At 35.4% G+C, this 23010-nt stretch overlaps 2 pseudogenes; both read right to left on the bottom strand.

Moving 5' to 3' along the window:
- Nucleotides 1-785: 785 nt before the first annotated feature.
- Nucleotides 786-4267, bottom strand: LOC116115043 (annotated as a pseudogene).
- A 5931-nt stretch (nt 4268-10198) lies between these two features.
- On the bottom strand, nt 10199-12090 carry LOC116115042 (annotated as a pseudogene).
- Between the last annotated feature and the right edge of the window lie 10920 nt (nt 12091-23010).

Below are 23010 nucleotides of genomic sequence, written 5' to 3'. Positions count from 1 at the left end.
GACCGTACCCGGCCCACCCGCCCGTTTTGCCAGGTCTAGTGGGTGGGGGTGATTTTGTCATTTTATAAAATTTTTATATATTGGGGTGTTTAGTTAAATTAGCAAATCTAGGGGTTTTTTGTTAATTTTTAAATTTTACCTCGTAATACTCACCCTATTCAACTACCCAATATTATTCTCAAAATCCTATCCAAAATAACAAAATAAACGAAGCCAAAAATGTTAAAACTAAACTTCAATCTGCAGAACAATCCAATTTGTGGTTTAGTTTTCTTGAAGGTTCTTTAAGATTTTGGTCGAGTAAGATGATATAATAATAATTTTTTTTCAATATGTTCTCAAATTTCCAATACTCAAGGTTTTTAGTTATTATCTTTTCCTTTTCAGTTTTTATTTTCAGAAAAATAATTAAACCAGGGAGAATATTTTTCTCTTTTTCTTCAAGTGAAGAGATGATTGTGTATAAGTGTTCCGCAAGTCAGTCAAAACTAACAACTTTAGTAGACTTTTCCACCTTTGATAGTCAAGAATTCAATATATGAGTTTAAAACAGTCCTCCACTTCTGCCAGCAAAACACTAGTTTCATCAAATAATTATAATTAGTACTTGTTTATTTAATAATAAAATTATTGGTGGAGCCAATCCAACTTATCCTAGATATATATGCAAGATATTACACAGTCGGTGACAATAACAAAATGACAACCATAATTGTCCGATACTAAAGCCAGGCCCCATTAATTCATGTGATTTTACCGTACCTACTGTCGACTCGTCATTAAACTCATTTCATCAGGTAAAGATAATCAGAAGTCAGAGGCCTAAACACATCAGATGCTTCCTTCTCAATCATCTCTATTTGCTTCTTCAATAGGTGTAAATACACCACCCAGTCGCCGTTCCCTAATGGACTTGGCATCGGCATCGGCATCACATACCCCGAATCACCACCCCATGGGAAATGATATGACCCGAATGCTGGTTTGCCCCACCCGAAATCCACTTTTGAAACTGGAAATCTCTGCTCTGATGACACCACAAAAGCCGGTCCATTGTCACTTCCGTTTATGTATATCTTAGCTGCAGCTGGTTGGGGTCTATGTGCCTCAACCCAATCAATCAGTCCCAGGAAATGATCTTGTGCCACTGCGTTTTCCAAAAAAGCATGAACTTGATTTGCCACGCAGGATAATGGTTTTTCCATAAGTTGAATGATTTTTCGTCCGCCAAAAGGGATTGATAATACATTTCCAAAGTATGCATCTATTAGTCTTGATTTGTAACTATCTCCTTGGCTTAACCTAATTCTTCCATCAACAGCAATCCCCATTTTTTATGTCTTATAATTTTCTGTAGCGCCACACCCGCTACCATTTTCCATAAAAATGCACTGAAAGACTCAGAGTTTTGTCCTCCTGCATCCTTTGGGGCTAGCGAGTGATTGAAGCTCATTGAGTTGGTCTTTTGTAGCATAATATATGCGACTTATGAGATGATCATGAGTAGCTTCAACAGTTTCTTTAGGAGGTGGAGGTGGTGAGAATGGCACGTACATGTCATCTAAAGCAGGGTCAACGCATCCAGGCCGTCTAGGATTTAGCAGAGATCGACGAAAAGATGGTAGCAAAGATATTGGTCTGGACTGAGCTAATTCAGCCCATGAAACAAGAAACATATTGATGGAGTATGCGTCTGCTATTCGGTGGTCGAAGGTGCACGCCACCACAAGACCGCCGCAATTGAGTTCAGTTGCCTGTAAATCAAATTCATATAATATTATATTTGATTACATACATATACTGATCATTAAGGGAATTCTATCTTTGAAGCCTATGTAGAAAAAATTTAACAGCCATCAACTGCCTCACTTTTGATTTACCTAAGACAATAACACTTACTGATGTCCCCCAGATTTTCTTAGCTCCCTAAATTACGTGTCAAAATTATTTTAGATTAAAATATAATATCAAAAAGGTTTTTGGAATACACTCATCGATATCTTGTTCCAATCGATATCGCAGGAGGTGATGGAAAATAAAAAAAACATTAAATTAATTTACGCATGTCATGTTCTCCTACATGGGTGGGTTGTTAATTTCTTGTAAAATAGGTCACTATATTATCATGTACATATATTTAAAAAAAAAAAAAATACTAAATCTCATATGGTATGATATATTGATATCAAAACCATGTCATGTAGTGTGTGATGCATTAATCCAAATAAGAAGCAAAAAAACTTTGAGGGATGAACGATAAGTAGGGGCGGACCCAGGCCATTTGAGAGTAGGCCTGGCGTACCCTCAAATGAGTAAATAAAAATTTAAAATTTTTTCTTTTAATTTTATGGGATAACCAAATAATGCGTGTGAAGAATCAAGAACGAGGGCATTTTCATTTTTCACTACCATATTTTATGCAACAAAAACCACCGCAACTTTAATGATGCAAAAATGCCTCTGCAAACACCATCTCTTCCTCTTAACTCAGAAGCTTTTGCAGAAACAATTTAAGTACTTCCTAGCAATGATGTCCTTTGAAATTTAGTAAAAACATTCAACTTTGACAATAATTCCCTGAAATTTTACAGATTATCATCAAGAGTAAACTTTATAATATTAATCAAAACCCACTTCTGCAAATGACCTTTACCATTTTCTGAAATAAAAAAAAAAAAGACAAAACTTATACAGATAATTGAAGAATGAATCATTATTTAGAACCATAATTGTCAATTTTGTGCAACTATACAAGACCTAACCTTTGAACACAAACTCACGCTCGCTCTTCTCTTCAACTTCAACCTCTAAATTTGAAGGTATTCACTCTTTTCAATTGTTTCTTGCATTTTGGTTACCGAGAAAATGAGGGTGATTTTTTCACTTTTTCTTTTAATGTGTTATTTTATTTATTTTTGTGCTCTGAATTTTTAGTTATTTTTCGTTTAACTGTGTTTCCTTGAGAGAAAATGAGGCAAAGTTTTGTTCATTATTATTTTTTTTTTTACTGTCTTTATCTTTCGTAATTTTCTCTAAATCTATAGTTTTATTTTATTTTATTAAGCTATTTTTAGCTGTTAGGTTGATGAGAAATGATAGCTAAGTTTTGTTCATTTTTTTGACAGTTTTTTTATTTGTACTTTGCCTTGAATACTATGGTGTGTTATTTAATTTTTAAGGTGCTTTTAGTCAGTTAGATGATGAGAAAATGAGGCAAACTTTTAGGTTTTTTACCCCTTTTCGTTTAGTAATATTGCTCTAAATTCTATTTTTTATTAAGTATATTTTTTGTAGTATGTTTGGTTGATGAGTAAATGAGACAAAGTTTTGCTAAATTTTTAATCTCGATGCTTGAATTTTGATTTAATAGTTGGATTTGGAGTTATAAGTTAAAGTTTGACTGCTTCTGGTGATTTTAATTTATTTCTTTATAAACATTATATATTTTACTTTTGTTAGAATTGTGATTGGATTTTAAATTGTATGAAATATTTTTGGTAGATTGTGGTTGCGTGAATCTTTTGATTATATGGATTTAAGTAAATTGTTAGATTCTTGTGATTTTTTGCTCTCTTCGCATTTAAGAGGTTTTTCCACATCAAATTTCTTGTGTTTCCTTATGAGTTGGATGTGATTTTACATATTTGCTTTCAAGGTTTTGCTTCTCGTGATTTATTTAAGTAGAAAAGTAACGTGGTTATTGTATCATTTTCTTTCAGCTCTTGATATTGTATTATTTTCTTTGCTTAAGGTTTGATGGTTTTTTTTTAAGTTTTCAATAGTTAGTTAACAAACAACGGCGGAGCCGCGGAGGCCCCCCCTCAACATAAATCCTGGGTCCGCCACTGACGATAAGTGACCTGAATAGAGAGCACCCCTTCTTTTGTTAGGCACGAGCTTGCCTCAATACTTTCGTCAGGGTTATACAAGTTGAGTTCACTCAACTCGACGTTCGCAAATGCTTCAACAAAGTCCACTCCACGGTTGTTGCAAAGGAGCTCAGGCTCACCAACAGGGTTGGGTACGACCTCACGGCGAGGGCGTAGTATGACACTAGCGTTTGAGCTAGGGCCCTCTTGAATAGCAACCATGGAGGCAAAAGTCTGCTTTGAAGTGACGGGTTATGGTAGCAAAAGAACACACTAACGTCAACCGGTGGCAGCAGCAAGTCGAGGTGGAGAATGGAAGCCAATGATCCTTCAATGGTAGCACTGCTGCCACCCTCCTTCTTGCTTACAGTCACCGTGAGATCTCCTTCTGCAACCATCTTTTGCTTCTTTTCGCTTTCTCTCTTTCGCCCCTTTTTTAACGAAGATGAGTTTGTGAAGGAGCAGGGGGGAAGGGCATAGATTTATAGGCAAAATGTAGAAAATTTAATAGTAATTTATCGGAAATGACATTTGACCTCTTACACTAGCCATATTAATATTTTTATCCTAAAAGAATTATTATGTTAAGGGTATATCAGTCTTTAAGTAATCATTCTATTAAGGATAAAATATTGTTCTAAATTCACTAGTAATTTAGGTGAAACAACGTCTCATGAAAGTGGCTTACAAGTTTCTGGTTTGGTTTTATTTAATTGCATTTCAAATAAACTTTTAAGTATGTTATATAATTAAATTAATAGGTCAAATTTCCTTTAGCTATAGGCGAAATGCAGGGCTGGAAATTTTGAAATTTGAAAAGATATTTTAACTTAGCCTTGGCCGAATCTTGATATATATGTAAGATATTATATAAGATAGAAAAGAAAAGAAAAGGTGTACATGCAATGAAATCCACACAAAAGCTTAAGAGTCTTTGTTGCAAAGCATTTGAGTCGTTCGATAGAGACTTTAAGTGTTTTATTCAAAGGTCTTGAGTTCGAAACATCCAGCTGTGTTTCCCATGATACTTCACTTTCAGGTCTTTCTTACTTGACAATGTGAAACATATTTTTTCATCTTGTAAAGGTACATACTTGTAAGCCATGGAAACATACTAGATTGCTGCTGCAGTTAGTAATCTCAATATTTTTCTAAAACCACCAAATGTATGGCCACAACACACAGAAACCTATGATCAATCTGGCAGGTTGTTTATATGTCCATTCCTTGCTTCATGTTGGATCCCTGTGTCAATATATATGGGCCTGCACCTCGTTTCAACATCTTTTTCTAAGGGAATCTTATTATACACGTGATTAACATCTTTACTTCATATTTTAACAGAGCAAGAACTCTCGATAAATAAAGAAATAAAAGGACTCGAACTAAGCACAACATAAACAATCGAGCCTTTGGCAAAAGAGACTCAACTCTTGGGATCCACACGAGAACCTGATTGAATTCTTTAATTAACCTTCAATTTCAACAGTTGGTGAGAAATTATCAATGTTGGATATTAGTCCTTGACTTGACATAAGTTACTTGCATAAGTAAACATCCACAGAATGCAGGCGTCGTACATGTTTGATTCAACCAGTTGACCTATTCATTGGTGCTACTTTCATATCTAAACAGAGAAGCACAAAAATTTAAAAAAAAAAAAAAAAAAAAAAAAAAAAAAAAAAAAAAAAAGGAAGGACTTGCAACTAAGTACCAACTATCGAAACTTGGAGAGGAGATTCCATTAACTCCCAACATCCCTGCAACAACCTATATAAAAGTCTTTAATCTTCATCTTCAAAAGATGATCATGTTACAAAATTCATCCTTAACATGTAACACTAAACTCCTATAGTAACTAAACAGAATTTGCGCTAACACTATTTCACTTATTTTTCCAAGGCTCCACCTAGTCAGTTTCACCTCGTTACAACAAATATACGTTGTTATATATAAACACATAACATATAACGCACAGGCACTATGAACTCCCTAGATTTATGATCTTTCCCCAACAAAACAACAATCAGATCCTCCTTTTTACTTTGGATTATCCGACATAGCACATCCCATGCAACTCTCAGCGAAACAATTCTGTACACAATGCTTTCACACCCGAACAAAAAATGTTTAAAACTAAACTTCAATCTCAGAACAATCCAAATTGTGGTTTAGTTTTCTTAAGGTTCTTTAAGATTCTGGTTAGTAAGACGATATAGTTATATTTTTTTTCAATATGTTCTCAAATTTCCAATATTGAAGGTTTTTAGTATTATTTTTTCCTTTTCAGTTTTTATTTTCAGAAAAATAATCAAACCGGGGGAATATTTTCTCTTTTCTTCAAGTGAGGAGATGATTGTGTATAACGGTTCCATAAGTCAGTCAAAACTAACAACTTTAGCAGACTTTTCCACCTTTGATAGTCAAGAATTCAATATATGAGTTTAAAACTGTCCCCCACTTCTGCAAGCAAAACACTAGTTTCATCAAATATTATAAATAGCACTTGTTTATTTAATATAATATTATTGGTGGAGCCAATCCAACCTATCCTAGATATTGTGTGCAAGATATTGTTAAGGATATTGAAAAGAAAAAGAAAAGAAAGGAGTGTATATGGAATGCCACCACACAAAAACCTTGTCTCAATGTCAAACATTCTGCACTGCAAGGAGGAATCTTTAACATATTGAAGTATGATAATTCAATTGTCCCGCGTTGACCAAATCATCCATTACAGTCAGGTAAGTTTTTAATAACTATCCTTATTAGTTTATTAGTATAATATGAATTCGAGTTCAGAATATCTAAATAATATATCTAAGAATTCCAAACAAACTACCAAAATCCCGAAAGTAGTTAAGGAAATATCCATATCTGTATTTCCTGTGAAATATCGTTGATACTCGACTTATAGTGTTTCTTAATATGACAAAGTGAAGCCTATTGTACTACGTATTTGTACAGCCGTGTGAAACATCTTTTTGGTTGGTAGAGGTGGCCATCTCAATTATTTTTCTCTAAAGCCCACCAAATGTATGGCACAATCACAACAAAATGTGATCATTTCGGCAGTTTGTTTGTACGCCCTTCTGCTTCCCTCCGTCGATATTTATAGGTCTGCACTGGGTTCATCATATTTTCAAGAGGGTTTATTCTTAACATAAACCTTTTGTGTCTCCGGGAATTTAGGTTTTCTTTTGCTTTATATTTAACCAAGAAAGAAATAAAAGATTTGCAACTGAGTACCAACAAAAACAATCCAACCGTTGAAAGAGATTCAATTACTGGGGATCTGCACGGAATCCGATTGAATTCTTTAGATTAGCCTTCAATTTCAACAGTTTGGTGAGAAATGATAATGTTTGAAATTAGAGCTTAACCAACATAGTTTATTGCATTAAATAATATTTTAGTAGCAATGCGAGCATCTTACACGGTTGATTCAACCACTTGACCTGTTCAATTTGAGATACTTTTATTCTTAACCAGAGAAGCACAAAATTTAAAAAAAAAAAAAAAAAAAAAAACTTGCAACAAGTACCAACTATCAAAACTTTGGCAAGAATATTCCATTAACTCCAACATCCCTGCAACAACCTAATAAAATTCATCTCCAACATGTACCCGAAGTTCACTCACATTAAGTAAACTTCATACACAATGATGTCAACAAATGGGAGTTCTGTTTCAGAGAAGCAGAAAAGGCAATGTTAAGCATGAGTAATCCGAGTAACTAATTTTAACAATCAATTGAAGTGTTCGCCTTTCTAGGAGGAAGCACAATGTTTTTGTTGCCAGGGAAGGCATCACGAGAGATGCTACAAGGGCCTTGAAACTATAAGGTTCGTGCATCGACAGTTCTGACAGAAATTTCCTGTTCAGTTGGACGTTCTCCTTCATCAGCCCGCATAAAGTTACCATAGTTAACCTGGTTAACAAACATGATACACGGAAAAATGAGAATTATTAAGTTCGTAGCCCTCAAGTAACATCACAAAAGAAGCCTAAATGTGTCTCCTACATCAGAGGATAAAGGTAATGAGATGGGGATACCATAATCAGCATTTCTACTAACATTAGAGGCGGAGTAACAGTAAACTCCTAAAGTAACTAGACATATTTGCGCTACCAAGATTGACTGTATTTTCTCCAAGGGCTGCCTATTCAGCTTCACCCCGTTACAACAAATATACACTGTTGATATATAAGGTACATAACACACAATAGGCACTATGAGCTCCCTAGATTTATAATTTTTCCCCAACAAAATAACAGTCAGATTCTCCATTTTTACTTGGATTATCTGACAGCATGCTATTCTCAGCTGAAACAACTCTGTGACTTTAATACTTTAGACCCAGAACAGATGTTAAAACTAAACTTCAATGAACAATCAATTTGAGGTTTAGTTTTCTTAAAGGTCCTTAAGGTTCTGGTCGAGGTAAGACAACTAATGATTATAAAATTTGTCAGTATGTCAAATTCAAGGTTTAATACATGTCTCTTCATTTCTCTTTTTATTTTCTGCAAAATATGTAATTTTTTGTCTTGAGTGGTTTTATTGAATAGAAATCAAACAGGGAGAATATTTTTCCTTTTTCTTTCAAGTGAAGAGATGATTGAATAACTTAAAGTGTTCCATAACTAAGTAAAAACTTTACTGACTTTTCCACCTTTTATAATCATAAATTCAATATCTGAGTTAAAACTGTCATCCACTCCTGCAAGCAAAACACTAGTTTCATCAAATATTTATGATATATTGAGCTACATAATGTCTACTATAAGGTATCAAGTTAAGTGGCTTCACACCAGTCAATTTTAAGACAACAGTACACTGGGAATTGTAAACTATTCTATAAGATGATCAGTGGAAGAGTTCAAAAGAGCAATGGAGATGGAATTTGATATGACTGATTTGGGTGAAATGAGCTACTTTCTTGCATGGAAATATACCAAAGCTTAAAAGGTATATGTGTGTCAAAAGAAGTATGAAATGAAGTGCTAATGAAGTTCAATAGGACAATTGTAAATCAGTTGATATTCCATGATTCCTAACCAAAAGCTGAGCAAGGAAGATGGTGCCAAGAGGTGTGGTGAAGGAGTCTATAGAAGCTTGATAGGATGCTTGTGTACTTGATAGCAACCAGGCCTGATTGATGTACACCACCAGCACGTGTCCAGATTCATGAGCAAGCCAAGTGAGATGCATTACAAGGCTGCAAAGTGGGTGCTACGGTACATTAAGGGGACCACGAGTTAGGAATTTGGTTCAGAAGAGCTGAAAAATTTAGCCTAATTGGGTATTTAGCAGTGACTGGGCAGGGTCAGTTGATGATATGAGAAAAAACTTCTGGATATATTTTCTTTGTTAACCATGATGCCTTCAGTTAGCTTTCCAAAAATCAAGACACAATAGTCAATCTACTGCTGAGGCAGAATACATTTCTGCCACAGTTGCTACAAACAAGGCAGTCTAGTTGAGAAAAATTCTGGGAGACTTGAGGCTGAATCAAGATGAGTCTACCACCATTTAGTGATAACATGTTAGCTGTTGCAATTGCTAAGAATCATTCTCCATGGTCAAATAAACACATCAAAATAAATACCATGTTGTGAGAGAGGCAGAGCAAAACAAAGAAATCAGTGTGGTCATTGTTTGAGAGAGAACCAAGTTGCTGATATCATGACCAAGGAATTGAATAACGCAAGTTTGTAGAATTCAGACTCAAACTTGGAGTTTCTAGCATGAATATCAAGGAGGAGTGTTGATCAAGATGATTATGCTGGAAACTCATGAAGTTGGTCACATTTTTGTAATACTGGAGCTGCATATTCTGGTGGCAAAACTGGAGTTCTGTTGTTGCTAGTTTCTACTGTAATGCATCAGCATTTCTTAATTATTATAATGTACACCTCAGGTGAATTCAGTTAAAACTGATGTTGATTAGGGGTTAATGTAATGTGATATGTTTGTAGTAGTTAGTAAAGTATGGCTGTTTAATTTTGATTGTAAGCCTGCTGCAGAGTAGGGTGTAATAGCAGTGCAAACATGTATTTATTCTGTATTTTGTTCAATGTAACATTACAATTCCCGCATGCCATGTTTTGAGTGTGTGCGCCAACTAACAGTAGTGTTTTCCTCAGAGTTCTCCTGCTCTAAAACCATCAGTTTCATCAAATAATTTAAAATGACTTGTTTATTTAATAATAAATATTGGTGGAGCCAATCCAACTTATCCAGATACATATGCACGATATTACCAGTAGGTGACAATAACACAAATTGACAATCATAATGTCGATACTAAGAGCCAGACCGTTAATCATGTGATTTTACTGTACCTACTGTCGACTCGTCTTAAAATCATTTCAAGATAATCAGAAGTCAGAGGCCTAAACACATCAGATGCTTCCTTCTCAATCATCTCTATTTGCTTCTTCAATAGGTGTAAATACACCACCCAGTCACCGTTCCCTAATTGACTCGGCATCGGCATCACATACCCGCATCACCACCCATGGGAAATGATATGACCCGAATGCTGGTTTGCCCCAACCGAAACCACTTTTGAAACTGGAAATCTCTGCCCTGATGACACACAAAAGCCGGTCCATTGGCACTTCCGTTTATGTATATCTTAGCCACAGCTGGTGGGGTCTATGCCTCAACCCAATCAATCAGTCCCAGGAAATATCTTGTGTCACTGCTTTTTCCAAAAAGCATGAACTTGATTTGCCACGCAAGATAAAGGTTTTTCCATAATTGAATGTTTTTTTGTCCGCCAAAAGGGATTGATAATACATTTCCAAAGTATGCACCCATTAGTCTTGATTTGTAACTATCTCTTGGCTTAACCTATTCTTCCATCAACAACAATCCCCATTTGTGATGTCTTATCATTGTCTGTAGCGCCACACTGCGCAACCATTTTCCATAAAAATGCACTGAAAGACCGAGGTTTGTCCTCCTGCTCCATTGGGGCTGGCGAGTGATTGAAGCTCCATTGAGTTGGTCTTTTGTAACATAATATATGCGACTTAGAGATGATCATTGAGTAGCTTCAACAGGTTCTTTAGGTGGTGGAGGTGGATAGAATGGCACGTAAATGTCATCGAAGGCCGTCTAGGATTTAGCAGAGACGACGAAAGATGGTAGCAAAGAAATTGGTCTGGACTGAGCTATCAGCCATGAAACAACATATTGAGGAGTATGCGTCTGCTATTCGGTGTCGAAGGTGCACGCCACACAAAGACCGCCGCAATTGAGTTCAGTTGCCCGTAAATCAATTCATATAATATTATATTTGATTACATAACATATTACTGATCATTAAGGAATTCTATCTTTGAAGCCTATTTAGAAAAATTTAACTGCCATCAACCGCCTCACTTTTGATTTACCCAAGACAATAACACTTACTGATGTCCCCCAGATTCCCTTAGCTCCCCAAATTACGTGTCAAAATTATTTTAGATTAAAATATAATATCAAAAATGTTCTTGGAATACACTCATTCGATATCTTGTTTCCAATCGATATCTCGCAGGAGGTGATGGAAATTAAAAAAAACATTAAATTAATTTACAAATGTCATGTTCTCCTACATGGGTGGTTTTGTTATATTTCTTGTAAAAATTAGGTCACATATATTATCATGTACATATATTTAAAAAAAAAAAAATTACTAACTCTCATATGGTATGATATATTGATATCAAAACCATGTTCATGTAGTTGTTTGATGCATTAATCCAAATTAAGAAGCAAAAAAACTTTGAGAGATGAAGGATAAGTGACCTGAATAGAGAGCACTCCATTCTTCTTGTTAGGCACGAGCTTGCCCTCAATACTTTCGTCAGGGTTATACAAGTTGAGTTCACTCAACTCGACGTTCGCAAATGCTTCAACAAAGTCCACTCCACGGTTGTTGCAAAGGAGCTCAGGCTCACCAACAGGGTTGGGTACGACCTCACCGGCGAGGGCGTAGTATGACACTAGCGTTTGAGCTAGGGCCTTCTTTAGAATAGCAACCATGGAGGCAAAAGTCATGCTTTGAAGTGACTGGTTATGGTAGCAAAAGAACACACTAACGTCAACCGGTGGCAGCAGCAAGTCGAGGTTGGAGAATGGAAGCCAATGATCCTTCAATGGTAGCACTGCTGCCACCACCTCCTTCTTGCTTACAGTCACCGTGAAATCTCCTTCTGCAACCATCTTTTGCTTCTTTTTCTCTCTCTCTTTCGCCCCTTCTTTTAACGAAGATGAGTTTGTGAAGAAGCAGGAGGGGAAGGGCATAGATTATATAGGCAAAATGTAGAAAATTTAATAGTAATTTATCGGAAATGACAATTTTGACCTCTTACACTTAGCCCATATTAATATTTTTATCCTAAAAGAATTACTATGTTAAGGGTATATCAGTCTTTAAGTAATCATTCTATTGGGGATAAAAATATTGTTCTAAATTCACTAGTAAATTTAGGTGAAACAACTTCTCATGAAATGTGGCTTACAAGTTTGTGGTTTGGTTTATATTTAATTTGCATTTCAAATAAACTTTTAAGTATGTTTATATTATTAAATGAATAGGTCAAATTTCCTTTAGCTATATGGCGAAATGCAGGGCTGGAAATTTCTTGAAATTTGAAAAGATATTTTAACTTAGCCTTGGCCCTTGATATATATACGTAAGATCGATATTTATTAAGGATAAGTAAGAAAAGAAAAGAAAGGGATGTACAATGTAATGAAATTCACAGAAAGCGTAAGAGTCTTTGTTGTAAAGAAGTTGAGTGGTTAGATAAAGACTCTTACGTGTTTTATGCAAGAGGTTTTGAATTCAAGTCTCTTCTCGAATAAAAACGAGAATAGCTATTAAAGTTCTTATCTGACCGATAGTTTCAAAGTCTCAGAAGATTACTTGATCTGAGTCTAAGTTGGTTCGGACAACCTCGATCATAAAAAACAAAAAAAAAGGAATGTTTAACATTTTAAAGTAATGGTAATTAAGTTATCCCACGTTGACAAACTTTCATCAATTTGCTAATTCAAATTGTCTATTATTATAAGAAGCAAACAAGGCAATGAAAGAGACCCTAGCTGTGTTTCCCATAACAAAAGAGCCCTAACTGGTAATTAAGTTAGTCCGGACAACCCTGATCATTGAAAAAAAAAAAAAAAGGAAAGTTTAACATGTTAAAGTAATGGTAATTAAGTTATCCCACATTGACAAACTTTCATCAATTTGCTACTTCAAATTGTCTATCATTATCAGAAGCAAACAAGGCAACCAAAGAGACCCTAGCTGTGTTTCCTATGATACTTCACTTTCAGGTCTTTCTTAACTTTGACAATGTGAAACATATTACTCTTCTCATCTTGTAAAGGTACATACTTGTAATGCCATGTGAAACATACTATTTATTGCCTGCTGCAGTTAGTAATCTCAATTATTTTTCTCTAAAACCCACCAAATGTTGTTTATCAATCCGGCAGGTTGTTTACATGTGCATTCCTTGCTTCATGTTTGCATCCCTGTGTCAATATATATAGGCCTGCACCTGGTTCAACATCTTTTTCTAAGGGAATCTTATTATACACGTGATTAACATCTTTTTACTTCATATTTTAACCAGAAGCAAGAATCATTCGATAAATAAAGAAATAATAGGACTCGCAACTAAGCACCAACATAAACCATCGAACCTTAGGCAAAAGAGACTCAACTCTTGGGATCTACACGAGAACCTGATTGAATTCTTTAAATTAGCCTTCAATTTCAACAGTTGGTGAGAAATTATCAATGTTGGATATTAGTCGTTGACTTGACATAAGTTTACTTGCATAAGTAAACATCCAACAGAAATGCAGGCGTCGTACATGTTTGATTCAACCAGTTAGACCTATTCATTTGGCGCAACTTTCATGTCTAAACCAGAGAAGCACAAAAATTGGAAAAAAAAAAAAAAGGACTTGCAACTAAGTACCAACTATCGAAACTTTGGAGAGGAGATTCCATTAACTCCCAACATCCCTGCAACAAACTAATAAAAGTCTTTAATCTTCATCTCTAAAAGATGATCATGTTACAAAATTCATCCTTAACATGTAACACTAAACTCCTATAGTAACTAAACAGAATTTGCGCTAACACTATTTCACTGTATTTTATCCAAGGCTCCACCTAGTCAGCTTTCACCTCGTTACAACAAATATACGTTGTTGATATATAAAACACATAACATATAACGCACCAGGCACTATGAACTCCCTAGATTTATGATCTTTCCCCAACAAAACAACAATCAGATACCTCCTTTTTTACTTTGGATTATCCGACATAGCACATATACCATGCAACTCTCAGCTGAAACAACTTCTGTACACAATGCTTTCACACCCGGAACATAAAAGTGTTAAAACTAAACTTCAATCTGCAGAACAATCCAAATTGTGGTTTAGTTTTCTTGAAGGTTCTTTAAGATTCTGGTCGAGTAAAGGATATAATTATAATTTTTTTTCAATATGTTCTCAAATTTCCAATATTCAAGGTTTTTAGTTATTATCTTTTCCTTTTCAGTTTTTATTTTCAGAAAAATAATCAAACCAGGGGGAATATTTTTCTCTTTTTCTTCAAGTGAGGAGATGATTGTGTATAAGGGTTCCATAAGTCAGTCAAAACTAACAACTTTAGCAGACTTTTCCACCTTTGATAGTCAAGAATTCAATATATGAGTTTAAAACTGTCCCCCACTTCTGCAAGCAAAACACTAGTTTAATCAAATAATTATAAATAGCACTTGTTTATTTAATATAATATTATTGGTGGAGCCAATCCAACTTATCCTAGATATATGTGCAAGATATTGTTAAGGATATTGAGAAAAGAAAAAGAAAAGAAAGGAGTGTATATGGAATGCCATCCACACAAAACCTTGTCTCAATGTCAAAATTAGTCTGCACTGCAAGGAGGAGTCTTTAACATATTGAAGTAACGATAATTCAATTGTCCCGAGTTGACCAAATTCATCCCATTGCTATTAAATTGTTCAATAATGCTAAGGACACCGAAAAAATTACATCAAAATCATGTACTGGCCTACGTATAACACGTCTTTAATTTTTTTTACAATTTTTTTCTAGTGAACGACCGTCCATCAAATTTGGACGACCATTCACTCATATGGACGCCCGTCCATATTATATGGACGGGCGTCCATATACAAGGGACGGGCTTCCCCTAAATAAGGACGCCCGTCCATAAATAAATTATGAAAATAAAAAAAAAAAACTTTGGGGACGGCCGTCCATAAATTATAGACGGCTGTCCCTTACGTTTGGACTACTTTAAAAAAAAAAAAAAAAAATGTTTGGACGGGCGTCACGCCCGTCCATTACTTTAGTTTCTACAAATTAAAGAAAAACTTTGGATGGGACAGGCGTCCGTAAGGAATGGACGCCCGTCCATTACTTATGTTTTTGTGAAATCTTTCCAGTGATAGCAATCTCATGCAGTATCTCCTGCACATAATCAGCCAACTTTTTGACGTCTTCCGACTAGTATAGTACGTTTGTATCCTGGTTGAAGTTCTATAGCTTATCCTTATTCTCTTCATCGCTGCTGACTTCCCTGAAAATCTTAAACTCTTGCCTCCCTGAAAAAAACACCGTGAATGAAGACGAAGAAGTAGACAGGCGAAGCTCTGCGCCTTCTTCACTTGCCTCCATGGAAACTTTATTGCATCCATTTTGATTTAACAGGTTAGAATTTCAAACGCATTGACTTAGACTTTTAAAACACTACATAAACATCATCATCTTTATCTTTATCCTTAATATATTTGTTGAACTGTATTCATGGAAAAAGAAGAAAACAAAGACTGGAATCATTACCCGAAAAGATGATGATGATGATGAAGATAATTTGTAGAAACTAAAATAATGGACGTAATGGACGTCCATCCAAACATTTTTTTTTTTTTTTTTTTTAAAGTATGGACGGGTGTCCATTAGGAATGGACGCCTGTCCAAATGTAAGGGACGCCCACGGTCGTCCCCAAAGTTTTTTGTTTTTTATTTTCATAATTTATTTATGGACGGGCGTCCTTTAAATGGGGATGCCCGTCCATATAATATAGACGGGCGTCCATGTGAGTGAACGGCCATCCACTAGAAAAAAATTATAAAAAAAATGAGAGACGTGTTATACGTAGGCCGGTACACGATTTCGGTGTAGTTTTTTCGGTGTCCGTAGCATTATTGTAAATTGTTTTATGATCAAGTAAGTATTTAGTGACTATCATTTATTAGTAATAATATAAATTTAAAGTTAGAATATCTTAAATAATACATCTAAGAATCCCAAATAAACTATCAAAATCCTTGAAAGTAGTTAAGGAAATAGTCCATATCTGTATTTCCTTGTGAAATATCATCGATACTCGACTTTCTAGTGTTTCTTAATACGACAAAGTGAAGCCTATTGTACTACGTATTTGTACAGCCGCGTGAAACATCTTTTTGGTTGGTAGAGGTGGCCATCTCAATTATTTTTCTCTAAAACCCACCAAATGTATGGCACACAAACATGTGATCATTTCGGCAGTTTGTTTGTACGCCCATTCCTGCTTCCCTCCGTCGATTTTTATAGGCCTGCACTGGGTTCATCATATTTTCAAGAAGGTTTATTCTGAACATAATCCTTTTGTGTTCTCCGGGAATTTTAGGTTTCTTTTTGCTTCATATTTTAACCAGAAAGAAATAAAAAGACTTTGCAACTGAGTACCAACAAAAACAATCCAACCTTTTGAAGAGAGATTCAATTACTGGGGATCTGCACGAGAATCCGATCGAATTCTTTAGATTAGCCTTCAATTTCAACAGTTTGGTGAGAAATGATAATGTTTGAAATTAGAGCTTAACCCAACATAAGTTTACTTGCATTAGATAATATTTTAGTAGCAATGCGAGCATCTTACACGGTTGATTCAACCACTTGACCTGTTCGATTTGAGATACTTTATTATCTTAACCAGAGAAGCACAAAAATTGAAAAAAAAAAAAAAAAAGACTTGCAACTAAGTACCAACTATCAAAACTTTGGCAAGAATATTCCATCAACTCCAACATCCCTGCAACAACCTAATAAAATTCATCTCCAACATGTACCCGAAGTTCACTCACATTAAGTAAACTTTCATACACAATGATGTCAACATAACTCCCATATTGTTCTGTTTCAGAGAAGCAGTAAAAGGCAATGTTAAGCATGAGTAATCCGAGTAACTAATTTTACACATTAATTGAAGTGTTCGCCTTTCTAGGAGGAAGCACAATGTTTTTGTTGCCAGGGAAGGCATCACGAGAGATGTCTACAAGGGCCTTGAAACTATAAGGTTCGTGCATCGACAGTTCTGACAGAACTTTCCTGTTCAGTTGGACGTTCTCCTTCATCAGCCCATGCATAAAGTTACCATAGTTAACCTGGTTAACAAACATGATACAGGAAAAATGAGAATTTATTTAAGTTCGTAGCCCTCAAGTAACATCACAAAAGAAAGCCTAAATGTGCTCACCTACATCAGAAAGGATAAAGGTAATGAGATGCGGGATACCATAATCAGCATTTCTACTAATATTAGAGGCGGAGTAACAGTAAACTCCTAAAGTAACTAGACACTATTTGCGCTACCAAGATTTGACTGTATTTTCTCCAAGGCTCTGCCTATTCAGCCTTCACCCCGTTACAACAAATATACACTGTTGATATATAAGGTACATAACACACAATAGGCACTATGAGCTCCCTAGATTTATAATTTTTCCCCAACAAAATAACAGTCAGATTCCTCTATTTTTACTTTGGATTATCTGACATAGCATGCTATTCTCAGCTGAAACAACTTCTTGACTTTAATACTTTTAGACCCAGAACAGAAAAATGTTAAAACTAAACTTCAATGAACAATCTAATTTGAGGTTTAGTTTTCTTAAAGGTCCTTTAAGGTTCTGGTCGAGTAAGACAACTATTGATTACAAAATTTTGTCAGTATGTAATTTTCTCTTTTTATTTTCTACAAAATATGTAATTTTTTGTCTTGAGTGGTTTTATTTAATAGAAATCAACCCAGGGAGAATATTTTTCTTTTTTTCTTCAAGTGAAGAGATGATTGAATAACTTTAAGTGTTCCATAACTAAGTCAAAACTAAAAACTTTACTAGACTTTTCCACCTTTTATAATCATAAATTCAATATCTGAGTTTAAAACTGTCATCCACTCCTGCAAGCAAAACACTAGTTTCATCAAATATTTATGATATATTGAACTATATAATGTCTACTACAAGGTATCAAAGTTAAGTGGCTTCACACCAGTCAATTTTAAGACAACAGTGCACTGGGAATTGTAAACTATTTCTATAAGATGATTTACACAAATGTTTGAAGGATACAAGAGTTAAAATCTTCCAAATTCACTGACCTTATTTATCTATTATATTAACAATAGTGTTTCTCGACTAGGATGTAACTTCCAGATCATGTTTAAAGATTGAGACAGCTATAAGAACAAAGCTTTAGTGAAAAAAAGGGGCTTGATATAGGATTAATGCCACAAAAAATTATAGACATCACAGAACACAAAATTCTATTAATTTCAGAATCAAACACTAAGCAAGACTGCATAGCAATTCCAGCTTAAATTTTGCAGCAAAATCACTGACAGATGCTAAACTCAACTAAAATAGACACCAAGAGAATTAATCACTTTTTGCATCCAGCCTGTCTAGGATGATGTCTATGACATTCTTACCATATGTTTACTTTTCAGGTTAAACCTTTGACCCATCAGGTGTGCCTACAGCACTTGTTCTAAAAAGACTAAGATACATTTTCTTTTTGGTCTGAAAGTCATTAGAGAGTTTGGTTCACGATCTAGAGACTAATTTAAAAAACAAGGATAAAACCAAGTCATTTTTATACATAATTTTAATACAATCTCACAAAAACAAGAAAAGAAACTTTCAATTATTTTTAGTTCTTAAACTAGGTTTAAGTATTGCATCAAGTAGCTTCCAATCTCCCAACCAAACATCTTTTAAGTAATACGACCATGAGTCATACGAATTGTAGTTATCCGATTTGTTAATTAAATAATCAAAATTAATTGAGCATTAGTGGAGTGGCATAGTAATTAATTAAAAAGTGGGACGTTGGTTCTGGTTTCTACGTACTCCTACTGCTCCATGTCTAAGTTAATGGTCTAATGTTGGATGGGCAACCCTATGCGGACATCTAACCTAATATTAATTAATTATGATTATCTTTAATTGTCAGTTTGCAAAATTAGTAAATTCCAACATTATTAACAAAGTTACAAGTCATTTTCTAGCTTATTAAAGGCTTCACCACTCGACCAGTGTGTTGATTATATTAGTACAAAGTAGTTGTTAGCGACATTTCTGGGGGTGATTCAATCACATTGACTAACTTGTAAAATTAAACGTCTAGACTTCAGTCTTCTTCTCAACCACATCATCAGAAAACCAGACCCCATGAATTGAAACCTCACACGTACCCTTCAAAGTAACTTATGCTACAGCTCTTCTTTCCAAAGCAAATGCAACTCATTGGGTTCGGTACACACACCCATATATATTTTTTTAATTTTGTTTTAATTCTGATTTCCAATCCATCTTCCAATAATAACTGTCATCATGCAGTTGTAATGGAGTGGTTAGCTCGTAGCTCAACTACATAAAACCAGTTTATATTAACCTTACTGCTATACTTCTATGTGCTAACTCATCCATTCTTGATGTTGTTTCTATGGTAATTAAACAAACCCGATACTTCTTTCCTGTTTTGACGGATTTACACAGGAACTTGGTGGTTTGGTGAATCTATAGCCAACTAATTCACACACTAAGTTATGTTTGGTGAGGGAAGTCCTCTGCTAGAAAAGTATATTGTTGATGAACTTGTGAATCTGATCATCGGGTACTCTTTAGTCTTTACATTAATTTGTTAAATGGTTTATCAGTAACATGCATGTTCACGTACGTACGTGTAGTAATACTTTTTCTAAATCAATGAAAACGTAAAAGATGATACTAGAATCAGTGTAATATGAATGTGATTGAACAATTAATAATTTCGGCTTGATGATGAGGTTAACCATTAGGTTAAGTAGTGTTGACTTTTGAACTTAGTCCTGATTAATTTAACTGCTGTTTGATGGAGATATAATTGGGTGCCTTTGTTTCAGTATTTTTGCATTATCCTATCTCTATCCTACCCAAAATACATATTTGTTTCTCTATTCTTGGTTAGTTAATTTAACTAAACCCTCCCTACCCAAAAAAAAAAAGTTTAAAAATTAATAAAAACACCCCCACCAACCCACATTTGCCAGATTCCGGCCACCACCGTCGGAAAGTAGCTGGAATCTGGTATAATGACGCACTACCGACTAGATCTGATCGATTGTGCGTCGATATAACATTTTCCAACTAGATCCACTGTGGATTTGGTCAGAAAAATCCAGATCTACAACCAAATATTTGGTCATTGATGACCAGATCAATCTACGATCGTTGACAGCTAAATCTACGGTCGTAGCTAGTTGTCAACGATGGCTAAGATATGAACGTCATTGACTATTAACGACGACCATATCTTTGGCCATTATTGACAACCAAATGCGGCCAGATCTGGCCGTTAGATCTAGCCTTTTCCGGCCAGATCCATAGTGGATTTGACTGAAAAATGTCATATCGACGCATGCCCGGCTAGATCCAGTCGGTTGTGCGTCGATACGGCGACTCCGACCACCCTCTGACGGCAGTGGTTGACTGTTGGTATTTAATAGGTGGATGGGGGTGTTTTTGTTAATTTTTAATGTTTTATTACAGGGGTGTTTAGTAAATTAACAAACCTAGAGAATTGTTTTGTTAATTTTTAAATCCTACTTCGTAATAACCACTCAACTCTTGTTTTTTCAAAAATCATATCCTAAATAAAAAAACAAACACACTTAGTAGTATTATTCTACATCATCCAACTAAGTCTCTACATTTGTATATTTCTAGTTAGCTAGCTGAGCTAGCTCCATCACCAGTTCTGCCCACCTCATCTTTCTTATGACTCAATAAAGTACTAGTGTTAGGCCCAAAAATCGTCCTTAGCCCAAATAGGAGAACGGGACTGAATGAGGAAGAGATTAGGCCCAATCTCGATGCGGCCCCATCCGGATTAGGCCCATTTGATACGAGATACAGTCGACCCAAAACATCGGGTCCAGGCCTCCAAATCCCAATTCACTTCCTGGACCTATGGGCAAGTCCAAAGCCCACGACACCCACAAATCTCTTTCTCATTCCAGATCAGTCTCCTATTCGAGGTCACCTTCATGTTCAGGTCACTTGCCTACTCGAGGTTACTTTCCTGTTGAGGATCACCTTCCTATTTGAACACTAGTAAGACAACTCACCACCGCCCTAATTCCGCTAGGGTTTGTATCAGAGTCACAGTAGGACTCCTACTCCCACCAAGACTGGGAGACTAGACAGTCACTATATAAGTAGAGGTCAACCCTCTCACAAAGGAGATTACATTACATTACACCTTCTCACCCGAAGCTCCTACTTGAGAGCTACACATCACTGTCGTAGTCACAGTTCCCGACTAGACTCCCGGTAACCTCTCTAATCCCTAGCCCTCACTAAATTAGCCTCTTTCAGCCTTGCTGACTTGAGCGTCGGAGTGCCTACGGCAAACACCACCCCGGTGTTTTCCGTTCACTTCACGCATTTGTTTCTCTACGTATGCAGGTGCAGCGGATCGCTAGTGGCTTCAACCTCACGGGATCAGACCCCCCTTCTGTACAGATAGATTTTTACGTCTACAACTAGCTACATTGTCCAAGAAGATTTGTACTTAATCAAAACATTTATAATAATCTTTTATAAAAGTTATAAATAAATTGATCAAGGCAGATGTGTTAGAATGGCGTAATATACAAATTGCTTAATTAACATAAACTATTGTTTGTGAATGTCATTGATATTTGGATTCAATATTGTTAGCCTAGAAGCTTCATGAAGTAGAAAGTAATTCACATTTTATTTTTTGTGTTTTTATATAATCGGGAGTGTTCAGACTAATTTACGCATATCTCAACTAATCTCTCAGGACCTAACTAGAATTACCGATCGGATAAGAAATTCAGTGGCTACCCATATTAGTAATCAATGAGAGACTCGAATTTAAGACCTCTTGAGTAATACATCTAAAAATCCTTATTGAATCACTTGGCCAAACAAAGGTAGTTTGTAACTCACATTAGTTTGGTGATTATTGGTATATATGTATATATACTCGTATATATATTTATATTTTACAATAAAGCATATATAGAATACAACCATGACAAGATGATGTTGCCGACACACTGCAGCCAGCTTCCAGCCTCCAATACAAAATATAGGATTGGACTATGACATAGTAGGTGACAATAACACAAAATGACAACCATAATTGCCCGATACTAGGAGCCAGACCCCATTAATTCATGTGATTTTACTGTACCTACTGTCGACTTGTCATTAAACTCATTTCATCAGGTTATTGGTATATATGTATATATACTCGTATATATATTTATATTTTACAATAAAGCATATATAGAATACAACCATGACAAGATGATGTTGCCAACACACTGCAGCCAGCTTCCAGCCTCCAATACAAAATATAGGATTGGACTATGACATAGTAGGTGACAATAACACAAAATGACAACCATAATTGCCCGATACTAGGAGCCAGACCCCATTAATTCATGTGATTTTACTGTACCTACTGTCGACTTGTCATTAAACTCATTTCATCAGGTTATTGGTATATATGTATATATACTCGTATATATATTTATATTTTACAATAAAGCATATATAGAATACAACCATGACAAGATGATGTTGCCAACACACTGCAGCCAGCTTCCAGCCTCCAATACAAAATATAGGATTGGACTATGACATAGTAGGTGACAATAACACAAAATGACAACCATAATTGCCCGATACTAGGAGCCAGACCCCATTAATTCATGTGATTTTACTGTACCTACTGTC

This window comes from Pistacia vera, unplaced genomic scaffold, assembly GCF_008641045.1.
Source record: "Pistacia vera cultivar Batoury unplaced genomic scaffold, PisVer_v2 Contig73, whole genome shotgun sequence".
NCBI lineage: Eukaryota > Viridiplantae > Streptophyta > Magnoliopsida > Sapindales > Anacardiaceae > Pistacia > Pistacia vera.
The sequence above is the reverse complement of the archived record's forward strand: the minus strand, read 5'-3'. Positions and strand labels throughout refer to the sequence as shown.